Raw genomic sequence first — 13,388 nt, 5'->3', positions numbered from 1 at the left:
TGGTCTGGCCCCTGCTGTCTCTCCAGTCTGACCTCATCCTACGGTCCTTATGCTTCATTATGTTCCAGACGCACAGACCTACTTGATTTCTTTCTTTCTTTCTTCTTCTTTTTTTTTTTTCAAATAGTTCAAGTACATTTTTACTGCAGGGCTTTGGAGAACCTGCAGTCTGGAATGGTCTTCCTTCAGTTGTTCATAAAAGATGTGCTTTATTCAGGTGTCTGCTTAAAGGTCATCTTCTCAGAGAGCTTATCTCTACGAATTATGTCAAATAGCACGTTCTTTTGCTTTTATGTAACTTTACCTGATTTACTTTTTGCATGGCCCTTAGTATATTACCTGATAGACTCATTTATTTATTCCCTGGATTCCTCCATTAGAATGTAATTGTCAGTAGAGTAGGGATATGTCAAATTTTTTTCCACTCTTGTATTTTCTTTTTTTAAAAGATTTTTTTTTTAAAGATGGACACATTATCTTTATTTATTTATTTATTTATTTACTTGTTATTTATTTATTTATTTATTTTTATGTGGTGCTTAGGATCGAACCCAGTGCCTCACAGGTGCAAGGAAAGCTCTCTACCACTGAGCTATAACCCCAGCCCCTCCACTCCTGTATTTCCAATGTGTAGAACAGTGTTTATCATATAGTAGGTGTTAAATAAATATCCGTCAAACAAATGACTTCTCTCAGAGAACAACCTGTAATATAACTTGTAATTCAAGTGGTTATCACCTCAATTTCTTGTGAGATGAGTTGCAGGCCAGTTGTGTTTGATCTTAAACTAGCTTCTTTAAAGCTGTTTCCTAACCCTGCCCATACTCTTGGGTGGATTTTTTGGCCTCAGATTCAGGGTAAGGATAAAGAAGAAGCTACAAGAGCCAGAAACTCTGGATCACAGCCTTCCAATCAATTCCCTTTGGAATTTCCATGCTCTCTTCAGATTTTTTTCCCTCCCAGAAAATAAGATTCATACAAATCAGAACTGAATTGTTTTAGAAAAGTTGGTGCTTCTGGCTTCAAGTATTGAGTTAATTATTCTTTGACTACAACAATTCAAACATTCTTCTCATTTTCTGGGAATCCATTATGGTCTGGGTCTTGTTGAATAGAGGGTGTTATTTCACATCATAGAAGCCAAAAACATCCAATGTTCTTTCTATCTTGAGGGGTGAGGGAGAATGACTAGAGTGTGGGCATATGATCTAGGCTTGGATAACCCATTGTTCTCAGTGACTGTCAATCTCTGTTGAATGGTACAGAGGCGATAGTGCCATTGTGCAGCAATGGTGGCTGTATAGTGTGGGGCAGGCAGCAGGATCCAGGGTGGTGGCCACACTGTCCTATGGCAGCAGTAGAGAGTCCTGGTTGTATAGCTGCTTCAGATGTGTTGGCTCTTTTACATTTTATTAGCTTGGTATTCTAAGTTTTTGTTGATTTTATGAGCTCTTCACATCCTTCCAGAAAATTATCTTTTGATTAAGTTATCCAGAATCAGTTTCTTTGCTTATATTCAAGAATTCTAACGGGCTAACAAACCGAACCCCAAAACCAAATACACTTTGTATGATATAGAGTTTACGTTAACTCTAAATCTATTAGTATGCAAAGTATGAATGGGGATATTTGGCATCTCCTACACCTTAATAATTGAGATGGTTGATTTTATGTCAATTTGGCTAGCTATGGTGCCCAGATATTTGGTGTGGTGCAGTTGTTTCTTTGAAGGTACTTTTGTCATTATTATTTTTCTTTATTGGTTCATTTTGATTATACACAATAATGGGATTCATTGTAACATTGTACATGCACATAACATAAATTGATAAATAACAGATTACCTTTGAGTAAGGCCAATTACCTTCCACAATATTCAGTGAGTCTCATATAATTAGTCGAAGGCCTTAAGAAAAAGACTGAAGTCCCCCAGTGATGAGGAAATTTTTTCCAATAGACTGATTTTGGATTTCAAATGCAACTTTTCACTTGGTATATAGACTGTTAGCCCACCCTACTGATTTTGGATTTGCTAGTCTTCACAGTCACAATGAGCCAATTCCTCAAAATAAATCTCTTCTCCCTCCACCCCCTCCCCCCCACACACATGTACACTCACTCCTTCTTGGATTTAGGCAAAGATTCTTTGGGGAGAAGCTTCTAATACTACAATGAGCAGACTTATTTCCTTCCTAATACCACTTCCCAGAGGGTCTAATAATGGTTTGATTATTATCAGGTCTGGGGATGCCAATTTATATGCAGCCACAAATGCTGTCTTGTAGTTCAGATTTTTAAGGCTGCAAGGTAGGAGCTATACTTGGGAACAACAACTTCATAAGCCAGGATGTACATCTGGAAATGCTGTTGCCTAGTGGCAAGGATTTCAGGGTGATTATATGTTGGAAGATATCTAACCAGTCTAAGTAAGTCCAATATGATCATTGAATCTTCTTGACTAGTGTTGGAAACAGACTTGGGAAGAGACAGACAAGAAATAGGACTCAAGGAAGAAAATAATGGATCAGGCTACTTCCCTTCCTCACACCTGCCAGAGATGCTTTAGGAATCACAAGTTAAATAGGTGATAAGCAAAGAGCAAGGAGAAAGGGATACCTAATGGAGAGAGATGGTACCTGATGGAAGAGGTGGAAGGAGGGCCTGGATTCCTATGGCATGTGAGACTACTTTTAGGAAATGTGTGTATAAAGACAAGATGGTGCTCTGGTGTTCTGCAGCAGGCCAATGCAATTTGACTTATTTCTGTTATAATGTAGTTCTGTAGTTTGCTGTGAGGACCACACAAATGAGATCCTGGTTCTGGCTGAAACATCAAAATGCAATTCAATAAAGGGTTTGCAAGAGAAAAACGGTTGAAAATAAAGTTGGCCTGTAAGCTCTCCATTCCGTCAGTGTTTTTCCTCTGCCAAGTTTTTTCCCTGTTTTCAGGTACTAGAAAATAAATAATAATAACAGCTTACCTAGGCAACTGCACCAGTCCCTCCTTTCCAGTAATTCCTGGAGTAATCATTCTAAAGCAAATCTGCTCCTATCATTTGCCACCAGTGGAAGACATGGAGATATGCCACCTAGATCCTTTTACAGTGGAAAATTTTGTTTTCTACAGAGGGGAGGATGGTCAACAGACAGCTTCAGCTCTCAGCTCCTTTAGGATCTAACTCAGCTGCAGAACTACACATGCCCCCCACTTCCTTTCACCCCACACAGGTATCACCCTGGGTGGAGGTGAGGGATAAAGGCCCAGAGTTTTCTTCTTGAAATAATACAACTCTGAAGGACCCTTCCTAGGTCAGTCCCCACTGGGTTGATCAAGTATTCTTTGGACCTGAATCTTAGCTTAACTTCTCCCTACATTCATTCATTTGTGCTTCCTCTCTGCCTCTTTCCTTCACAAGTATTGGTCCCTCCTAAACATCTCATTCCACAAACTGTCTCAGTAACTGTTCCCAGAGAACCCAGATTGCCAGACTGCTATGCTCTCTGTAGTCTTTTGGATTATTACCCATCGTCTTCACAGAGCTTCTCAATTCAAGTACCTTCTTTGCCTGACAGATAGTAGGGGGCCAATAAAGACATGCTGTTGTTGGTATGCAAAGCCAGAGAGCATCATTCTCTTCTTTGCCCTTCTTTCCTGTCAGTTTCTGGAATGTTGGTTTCTCATTGGCAATTAAAAAAAATGGAAGGATGTTAAACAAACATGGATATTTTATGGACTAGAGAATAAATTAGCATGAATTTTAAAGCTAAAACATATGAATTTCAAACAATTTTAGCCCAACTAGGAAGTTGCTTTAATATTTAGCTTTAAAATCTGGGGAATATATGTTGATTCTTCTTTGCTGTTAGAAGGACATTCATTAGTAATCAGAGAAGTTCTGATATTCTATATTCTGACCTACATAGTGTAGCATAAAACTAACTTTATTATGTGCTACTATCATCTATGCAGATGGATCTTCTGCTTCTCTGAACCGATATGCTTCACCCTAGCCATGTTGAACCACTGAAGATCCCCAAACTCCCTTGAAGTGGCCATAGGTTTTGGGTATGTCCCGGATCTTATTCTCTCATTTATTTTTTCTGATCGTTGCATCTTGAATCTTTATTTTCGTTGAAGGTCCATACCTTCTCCACTTCTTCTCATGGGGTTTGAGTGAAGGTGACTCTACTTTGGTTCCAAAACTGGACCTGTGACTGGCCTGGCCGGTGTCACATCTTTTTCACCATAGTAACAGGGAATGGTATGATTCAAATGGACACAAGGCTGAATTTCAGGATGGTAGAACTGTTAGAAAAGAGGAAAGTCTTTCTATTGGAGTCATTGAGAGGCTGATATGTGAGTCTAGAGCTGCTGCCAGCCATCTTGCCACATGAAGGGAAGCCTACCTCAGTATTTAGTCTACAGAGGGGAGCTCAGAGATGAAGAGAGAGGTTAGTTTGTGATCTGTTGAGTGCCTAGATCTTTATACACCTGAAGGCTGGATTTTCCTGGATATTTTACTTATGTGAGATAATACATTTCTGTGACTTTTTGTTTTAAATATTTTTTTAGTTGTAGATGGATACAATACATTTATTTTATTTATTTATCTTTATGTGGTGCTGAGGATGGAACCCAGAGCCTCACACATACTCTACCACTGAGCTAGAACCTCAGCCCTTTTCTGTGATTTTTTTGAAAAAGCAGTTGAATTGGGGTTTGTTTAGGTATATATGCCACTTTGTCCCTGTCTCCCAATATTGTTGCTAATATTGAGCCACCGCCACTGACTCTTTATTTTTTAAGGGAACAAAATCACTTCCCATATGAATTTGAATTCCTTGGTCAAAGTCCAATTTAGTTTCCCCTTTGGTTTCTTACAGCATCTAGCCTATAGCTTCATTGGGACATGCTCCCTTGGCTATGGTCTTGATCTCCTTATATCTTCTGTTGAATTATATTTACTTTCAATTCAGAGGCTCTGCATTCTTCATTTTCTTATTTCCTATGCATTATAGAGTACCTGGCACAGAGTAGGTACTTACACTTGTATAAATAAATGAAAATAGAGATAAGGGGTGATCTATTATTGAAATATGGTTATTCAGAGATATTGGATACAGATTTTTTTGACTCTACTAATGGGCCTATGTATGTTTTCCATTCTTAAGAAGCTTTATGTATTGGGAAGTATTAGAAATATGATGGTAAAAATATGATTTCCAGCTAGAATTTTTGTTTTCAAGAATGTCTTGTGTATTAACATCTCCGTTCCTATGCTTTTCCAAGGAAATTTCAGATCCTTGCTTTTGCAATGAGAAGAAGAGAATGTTTTGATTTTGTTGTAAAAAGCAACAGATTCTTAGCAACAATATTGGAAGTTTCTTTTCTTTTTCTTTCTTTTTTTTTTTTTGGTGGTGCTGGGGATTGAACCCAAGGTCTTGTGCATGGCTAGGCAAGCACTTTATCAACTGAACTGTATCCCCAGCCTGGAAGTTTCTTAATCCCAGCAGAATTTAAAGTAGATCAGAAGATTCAATCTACCATCTCCAAGTCACTTGTGAAGTTTTCATGCATATTGTGAAAAAAACACAACAATTTATTTATTTTTTTTTTAAATTGGTAGTTGTAGTTGGACAGAATGCCTTTATTTTATTTGTTTATTTTTATATGTTGCTAAGGATCGAACCCAGTGCCTCACACATGTTAGGCATGCATTCTGCCACTGAACTACAGCCCCAGCTCCCAAACCACAACTGTTTTTCATTAGTTTAGTTGAAAATAAAAACTAGTTAGTCTTTTGAACATTTTAATGAGTTATTTTCTTGGTTGCTTGGGTGAAATATTTCTCTGTGTTTAAGCAAATGTATTAGAGGCATGTACAAATCTGTCAAACTTGGTGTGCTGAGTTTACACAGAACTTTTTTATTAATAATTCTTAATAAGCAGCCATGAAAAATCCTCCAGGTTTTGCAATATGAACCCTTCTGATATCAAAGGATGAAGAAAGACAGTAAACCATTCTGTAATCACTGAGGAAGTTGTAGAAGTCTCCCTGGCCTTTATATAGTTTGCAAAATATATCAAAGGGGAGCAATTGGAAATTATAATTGTAAGCAAGGACTTGAAAGTCATGACATAAATGTATTTCTTTTTTTTTTGAGGGAAGTCTTATACAATCACACCATTTGACAGAAATGGTTGGGAATAGTAATAAACATTTTATTACTAAGAAGATTCAATAATACTTGTGTCTTTTAATTTGATGACATGCTGGAAGACCTTTAGACTTTATGTTTTCACTTTTTTTGGAAATATGTGACTTTATTGTATTAGTGTTTCTGGTAGACTTTTCTGTATTCTTAAGATCTCAAGATTCTTCAGATGTATACACTAATCATTCTATAAAGAGGGCAGAGAAAACAGCAATTTATTATGATGACTGGATTAAGTGCCCTGGCATGGAACAGAGAAAAACAAGCATATCTGCAGATGGGAGCGTGGCCACATAATGTTTTCAGTAACAGATTTCTATGGAGGATTTTTGGCATGAAGGATAAACTTTCTATTGCTGGATTGCCATATGACTTATATTGGGGATTATTTTAAGATTAACTGGAATCTGTTAATTATCTCTTGGACTCTATGGTTCTGATTTATATTGGAGGATAAGAAAAATATGAGGTGCTGATATATATATATATATATATATATTTTTTTTTTTTTTTCTGGAACATTATTAGGCCAGGTGTTCATGGACCTAAAATAATTTGAAAATTAAAAAAAAAAAATCTTGTTTAGGATTCTAAGTTAGAAAGTTGTAGGGAGTCTTGATGATTCAAATGAAGATGTTCTGATTTAGTCAATTTAATTGACAGAAGCAGACTAGAACTCTAAGACAGGATATTTATATCACTTTTGACTTTGCTTGCTGATCCCCAGAACTTCATGAGGAAATGAGATAATAATAATAATATCAATCTCAGCATGTGGCTACTATGGGAAGACCACTTTGTAAATTATAAAATACCAAATTGGGTCTGCAATTAGTATTCATATTAAAGCACTACTGTTACTTCTAGTAAATTCTTATGATGTGCTGAGCTGCATCCTATTAGCCCACATAGTTTTAGTGCACTGAGGTGAACAATTCCATGGGAGTTACCAGCATCCGTCTTCAAGTGTGGGGTATGGTGTCTCTCTACTTTGCTGCCTGAGAGGGCTCTTTGTGAAGCCATGGAAGACCTGATCATCTGTACATAATCACAACCTGGAAGACTTGGGAAGTGAGTGCCCTTTGGGGTAGAGTTGCTCCAAAGGCTGACCGGAGCCAGTATATGGATGTCTCATGCTTCTTGTCCTCTGGTGAGATAAATCTGAGTGAGTTCTGATCCACATGGCTCCCCAGTAGCTCCCCAGCAAAGGTGAACTCTTGCTGCCCACAGAGGTAACTAGTCTATGAACACACAACTTCATTGCCTTTTCTCACTTCCTATTTCCTGTTCCCTCACTTCTGCCTTCTGGGACCACTTCCCATAAAACCACCTGACCAAACCCTCATCTCCAGCTTTGGGTTCCGAAGGCATCACCCTAACCCAGCCTCCTCTAGACATTAGCAGAGTACTGAAGTACCGAAAGACATCAAGCTACAGCAAAAGGAGATATTTCAGTCAACAGCCTGTGGAGAAAATTCCTGGCAGTGAGTTTTACTACCGTACTGAAGGGATTAAGAGAAGTGCTGTGATGATAGTCAATGTTCTCAGGACTTTCAAAGCCTCAGAGCTGTTATTGTCTGTGGTTTTCACTCCTTTAATTATAGAAGAAAGTCTCAAATGTGGCGAGTGGGGGCTCCCAATGGGTACTGTTTGAGTCATTGAGGAATACTGGATCAAGTACTCCTGTTATAAAGCATTGTGCATGGGGTGACTAAAGGAAGGAAGAACAAACATCAAAGGAGTGAGAGAGAAGGAAAAAGCAGAAGCCATGCAGATACTTGAATCCTCAAACTTTCCTTCTCCTTGTTTTAGGCTCCCTCCCAATCCAGCCTGTGTCTTATGATGTTGGGTCTCAAGTTCCACTGGGGGGGTGGGGCTAGGAAGTATTGTTCCCACTGTACTCCCTCACACAGCACCTGGAACACAGCAGCTGTTCCATAAGGAATTTTTGAATGAATGGAATGAATTATATGATTGGATGTTCCCCTTAGGACCGTGACATGAAGGGGAACCTCAGACTAGAAGGTGGAAGAAAGAGTTGTAGCCTAGGATCTGTCATTAACTTGGGATATCAGCTTGGCACCTCAGCCAAGTTAGTGATGGATGTACCGGGACTTGAATAAATGCCTGTAAATGGTCTCAGAGTTCTAAGGAATCTTGTTAAGCAACGGGGCTTTGGGATCCAGAAATGGGAGCGAAACCAAAACATTTAAGATGTGAGTCCTTGCGTAAGTTACTTTTCGGTTCCCAAACTAGAGTTCTGCATCTGTCAAAGGGATAGAATGATACTTTCCTCTCTGGGTTGTGAAGATACTGACATCTCACATGTATGAAGTTTCTGACATCTAGCAGTTGACCATTTATATTCTCTCTGCTACCTTCTTCTGTCAATGTGTTTTTATGAATCTCCATTTACTGGACAAAGGACCCTCGTCTGAAGGAAATAGAAGAAAAAGAAGAGGACGAATAATCCACGACTTGAAAATATACCTTTGAAATAATAAGGGTCTGTTTATTTTTTTTTGTTGCCTGTATGCTGAACATCATGGAAATGTATTAGGCAAACTGGCATGCATGCCAGAAATTCATTTTCCAGAAAAATTAGTTTTTTAAAAATTTGTTAAAACCCAAGTCATTTTATTTTTGTTCTTCCAGATTTTCTATTGTCTCATTTCCCCACTTTCATTTTCTCTGTGTTTGCCTTCCCAGATATTCTACTTCCGTCTATCATGAGCTTTTTTCTCCTCCTCCTTTTGCCCTGAGCGCTTTGAACCTCCCTGGGAGCTGGCGGTGCCCTGGCGAGGACCCTGTGGTGTGTATGTTCTTGCATTGACCTTTTCTGCCAGTTCCTCTGCTCTCCAGCCCCCTCCATTAGAAGGAGCCAAGCATTCATTTGTCCATCAAGCGTTTTATTTTTGTAGCTACTGAATCTTCCAGTTCAGTGGATACATTCCAGGCCAGAGGCTGCCTAAATTACTTTTCAACAAATACTGTCCTCCAAACTCTCCTTCCTGGGTGTGAACTGAATGGTTGTTTGATGGGAATGGGAGTGACTGGCAACAGAACTCAGAGGGGAAAACTGGTGATTTTTGGTAAAGTAGAAGCCTGGCTTTATAGATTCATGTGCTTAGATTTGTGACAACCCTTTGGTGTTGGAAAGAATTCTTCTCTTCATTCCAAATCAAACTCCCTAACATTTTTGTTTGGAAGGGCTACTTGTTTCTGTGACAGAGTGCAAAAATAGCTACCATTCTCTAATTCTCCTCTTACTGCTTCTCTTTGCAATAGAAGACTGCAGCTTTTCCATAAAAGGAGTGAAGTCTGTCTGTCCAAATCTTACACCTGAACTTGTCCTGTAACATTCCTTGACAAATGTAATGCAGTGAAGTGACTAGGTATGAGTTCATTACCAGCCAAACCCAAAATACTCAGAGCGGAATTCGAAAAACGCAAGCATAAGTGGCTCCTAGATATTTGAAGATGAATCTGTACTTCTAGGTTTTCCTCCAGAAAGATATTAGAACTCAATTAAATTAATACTGTTTGATCGAAGGCGATGAGCTTTCCCATTTTTTTAAACAAGATTGAAAAATAATCTTTACTTCGAAAAGAGGCTTGAGATTTGAGAGCGATAGAAGCTAGAGAGAGAAAAATACGGCCGTGAATCACACACTTTGGAAAGGCAAGTGTTCACATTATCATGGTGCTGCCTGCTGTTGGCTGGTTGGCTGTGCCAAAGTGGGTCTGGAACTTTGCCATCAGATTCCTTGGCTTCACTGAGCAGAGTCTTGCTTGTATAGACACTGCAGTAAAATGCTTGCAATTTATTTAAGTCACAAATCAATAGAGAAGTATATACTCTAGGCCTAGAGGACCAGAGAGGAAACTAGTCCTGACCGAAAGTAGTAAGCCTAAAGCTCAGCAGCCCATGTTAAAAACTCTTTCCAGATAGAGCATATTCTGACATTCTGCAGTGATTATTATTTGTCAAGAGTCTGGTGTCCAGACTGGATAAAACTCAGAGCCTACTCCCCCCACTGTAATTCCTTGCTGAATGTCATCTCAGGCTGGCTTATTTCTGTCCAGTTGTGCTATGTATTATACTAGCAATCTAAAAGGAGAGGATCAAGTAATGTAAGGTTTGCCTTTTGGAGACTGTATTTATATCTGAAGATAGATGTCAGGTCCCCTTGGAAAAATCGTTGCTTCTAGACCCTGAACGAGAAGCACCTAGCATGAAGTTCATCTCAAATGGCTACAGGAACAATATTACAGAGAATTGTTGTTGTAGTTTGGATCTTGAATTCTCTCCCAAAGAACTATGTATTAAAACTTTGGTCTCCCATCTGGTGCTATTGGGAGGGAGGTCCTTATGTCATTGGAAATATGCCCTCAAAGGGGATGGTAGCACCCTGGTTCCTTCCTTTTTCTCTCTTTTGCCTTTTGGACATGAGGAAAGTGGTTTTACTCTGCCTTATGCTCCCACCCTGATGTGCTTCCTTTGTCATAAGCCCAAAGCAAAGCAGCTGGAAGCTCCAAAACTGTAAGCCAAAATAAACCTTTTCTCTTTACAAGTTGATTATCTCAAGCATTTTCTTATAATGATGGAAAGCTAACATATGGTTACCCTTCATTCCTGACCTGGTCATTTTAAATTTTGCTTGTAGTCCCAAGTCCCCATTTTTCAGATCTGAGTTTAACAAATTTCTCTCAAAATCAGCCTTTAAATAATTTGTTCTTGATTTAGGCTTCTAATGAGTGATTCAGAGAGTCTGTGAAGTCCATGAAAGTTTAGTCAGAGATCTGTGTGATGTTTGGAAGTGTATTTTTTTTTTTTTTTTTAGCAAGAAAAGCCAAATCTCTCATAAGATTCTCATAGGGATGCATCATTCCCCAACCCCCAACAAAATCAGAATAACATCATTCCAAGTGGGCTTCATGATTAAAAATGCATTGAGTCTTATCTTGCCTGCTCAGCTCAGAATGTTTGACTCCACCCATCCTCTTTTACACTCTCTTCCATTATTGCCTACTTACTTCTTTCACTCCAAAAAGATTAATTTCTTTACAATGGCTACATTCTTCCCTGTTCTATCTGATTCTGTTTCTTTGTCTACAAAGCCAGCTGTTCCACACTGAACTTCCATCTAAATCAAAACAGATTTTCAAGGCTCAGCTTAAGACTTGACCATCCCCAGGAGGCTTACCTCATCTTTTGACAACATTAATAACCCTTTTCATTGAGTTGCAATACTCTATGCATCCTTGTAGAGAACATTATTGCTCCATAGATGGAGATGATATGCTCATCAGGGACAAGGATAGAACATTTTTATTTCTTGTAGCCTTCACCGCCCATCGACCATCATAGCACTGAATACAGATTGGAGATTCAATAAATGCTACTGAATAATACTTCCTTGACATCTTCAGGTAAGGGTCAGACTTTCCTTTTTTCTTGTCTTATAAAGCATTGCTCAGAGCTCTGTTAGTACAGTGGGCTCTAAATACCTGTTTATAACATATCTCCCCTACTAGATAATAAATCCTTGGTATTCTGCAACTATATTCTCTTCACTCTCAAATCTCCAGTATCTTTTCCATTGCTGAGAGCACATAATAGACTTTTAATGTTTTTTTTTAACCAAATGTATGCATAATACGTTTGAGGTTAAAGTAACTAGAAATGCTGAATAAAATTCACTAATAAAGTGACATTCCCCTAGCTGCTAGGGAAGACATGCTCAGGAGACCTGAAATTCTAATCAGGAGAGAAGTCTTCTGTATTAAAAAAGGAGACATCATTAGGATAACTAATACAGTTTTAAAAGGTGCATGGTAAGCATATCCATACAAAATATTGTAAAATCGGGGCTATCTTGCAGAGTATGTATTATTTGTAGAGGTAATGAATAAATTGGAAATTCATGAGTTAGTTTAAAAATGCTCAGAAATATAGCCATTATCTGATGGTAGGATTATACATTTTTTTACTTATAAGCACAAGAGAATAGGTGTAATCAGGGGAGTTTGGGATGAGGTTATATCTGAGACTATAAGACAGAAGGCCAATTAATGGATAAAAGGGAATAAAAAGATACACTGAGTTTTTTGCCTCTTACTTTATAGGCTGGTGATCTTTACCAAAGCAGGTAAGCCAATAAAGGAAGAGCCCAATGGTCATCAAGCTACATCTGTGGTCTCCTTACGTAATGATCAGATAGAATCCATCTCCCGGTGTTCCCATGGTAAGTGGGTCTGTGAGATTAAATACTGTGATGTGTGCCACCTCTGGGCCAGGCCTTTTAAGAATATGTGCCTCTCCACGCTCTTTTTCTTTATGCCAGGTGGATATCAGGAATAATGATGGCCTAAGGCTTTCTAGAGTCACAGGTAGAAGAAGTCTTGGACCCCTCAGTCACCACACGGAAGAGTTACAGCCAATCAAAAATATTTACCTTGAAGTTTATTTATTTGTTCACTTATATTTTGTGAATAAAAATAAACTTCAGTTTTATTTTTGCTGTTGAACATTTTTGGACCTCTTTGTCACAGCTATTTGTTCTAACCCAAATGATACACCCAATGTTTGTGAGCTGATGCAACCTTGTCTGTCGGATTACATTGGACCTGCCACAGAGAACAATTATGATTGCTGTTATGATTTGGATATGAAGTGTCCCCCCAAAGACTCCTGTGTTGAAGGCTTGGTCCCCAACGAAGCAATGTGCAGAGGTCAGACTTTCCGGAAGTGATTGGATCACAGGGGGTATGACATCATTGGTGAATTAATCCACTGAAAGCTGAAATGGACTACTGTGAGATGAAGGAAACTGTAGGTAGGCTGCGCATGGTTGGAGGAAGTAGGTCACTGGATCCATGCCTTTGGGGACTCTGTCTTGTCTCTGGACACTTCTTCCCCCCTCTCTTTCTGCTTCCCTGCCTCCATGAGCTGAGCAGCTTTCCTTTGCCATACCTCAGGCCAAGAATGATGGAACCAGCCAACCATGAAGTGAAACCTCTAAAACCATGAGACAAAATAAATTTTTACTCTGTTATTGTTGTCAGGTATTTTGGTTGTCAGTTGCTTTCTTAGGTTAGGGCTGGCTAACTAGAGACTGAAACAGGTTGCTGCCTTGTTACTTACAATAAACAAGGAAAGCGGGGGGGGG

General features: G+C 38.9%; 1 long non-coding RNA gene across 1 annotated transcript; it reads left to right on the top strand.

Moving 5' to 3' along the window:
• Positions 1-9,625: 9,625 nt before the first annotated feature.
• On the top strand, positions 9,626-13,283 carry LOC125613797. The gene is made up of 3 exons (XR_007344381.1): positions 9,626-11,649; positions 12,346-12,464; positions 12,564-13,283. It is a non-coding gene; the product is annotated as an uncharacterized LOC125613797 (long non-coding RNA).
• Positions 13,284-13,388: the final 105 nt, after the last annotated feature.

Source organism: Marmota marmota, unplaced genomic scaffold (genome assembly GCF_001458135.2).
Source record: "Marmota marmota marmota unplaced genomic scaffold, marMar, whole genome shotgun sequence".
Classification (NCBI taxonomy): Eukaryota; Metazoa; Chordata; class Mammalia; order Rodentia; family Sciuridae; genus Marmota; species Marmota marmota.
The sequence above is the reverse complement of the archived record's forward strand: the minus strand, read 5'-3'. Positions and strand labels throughout refer to the sequence as shown.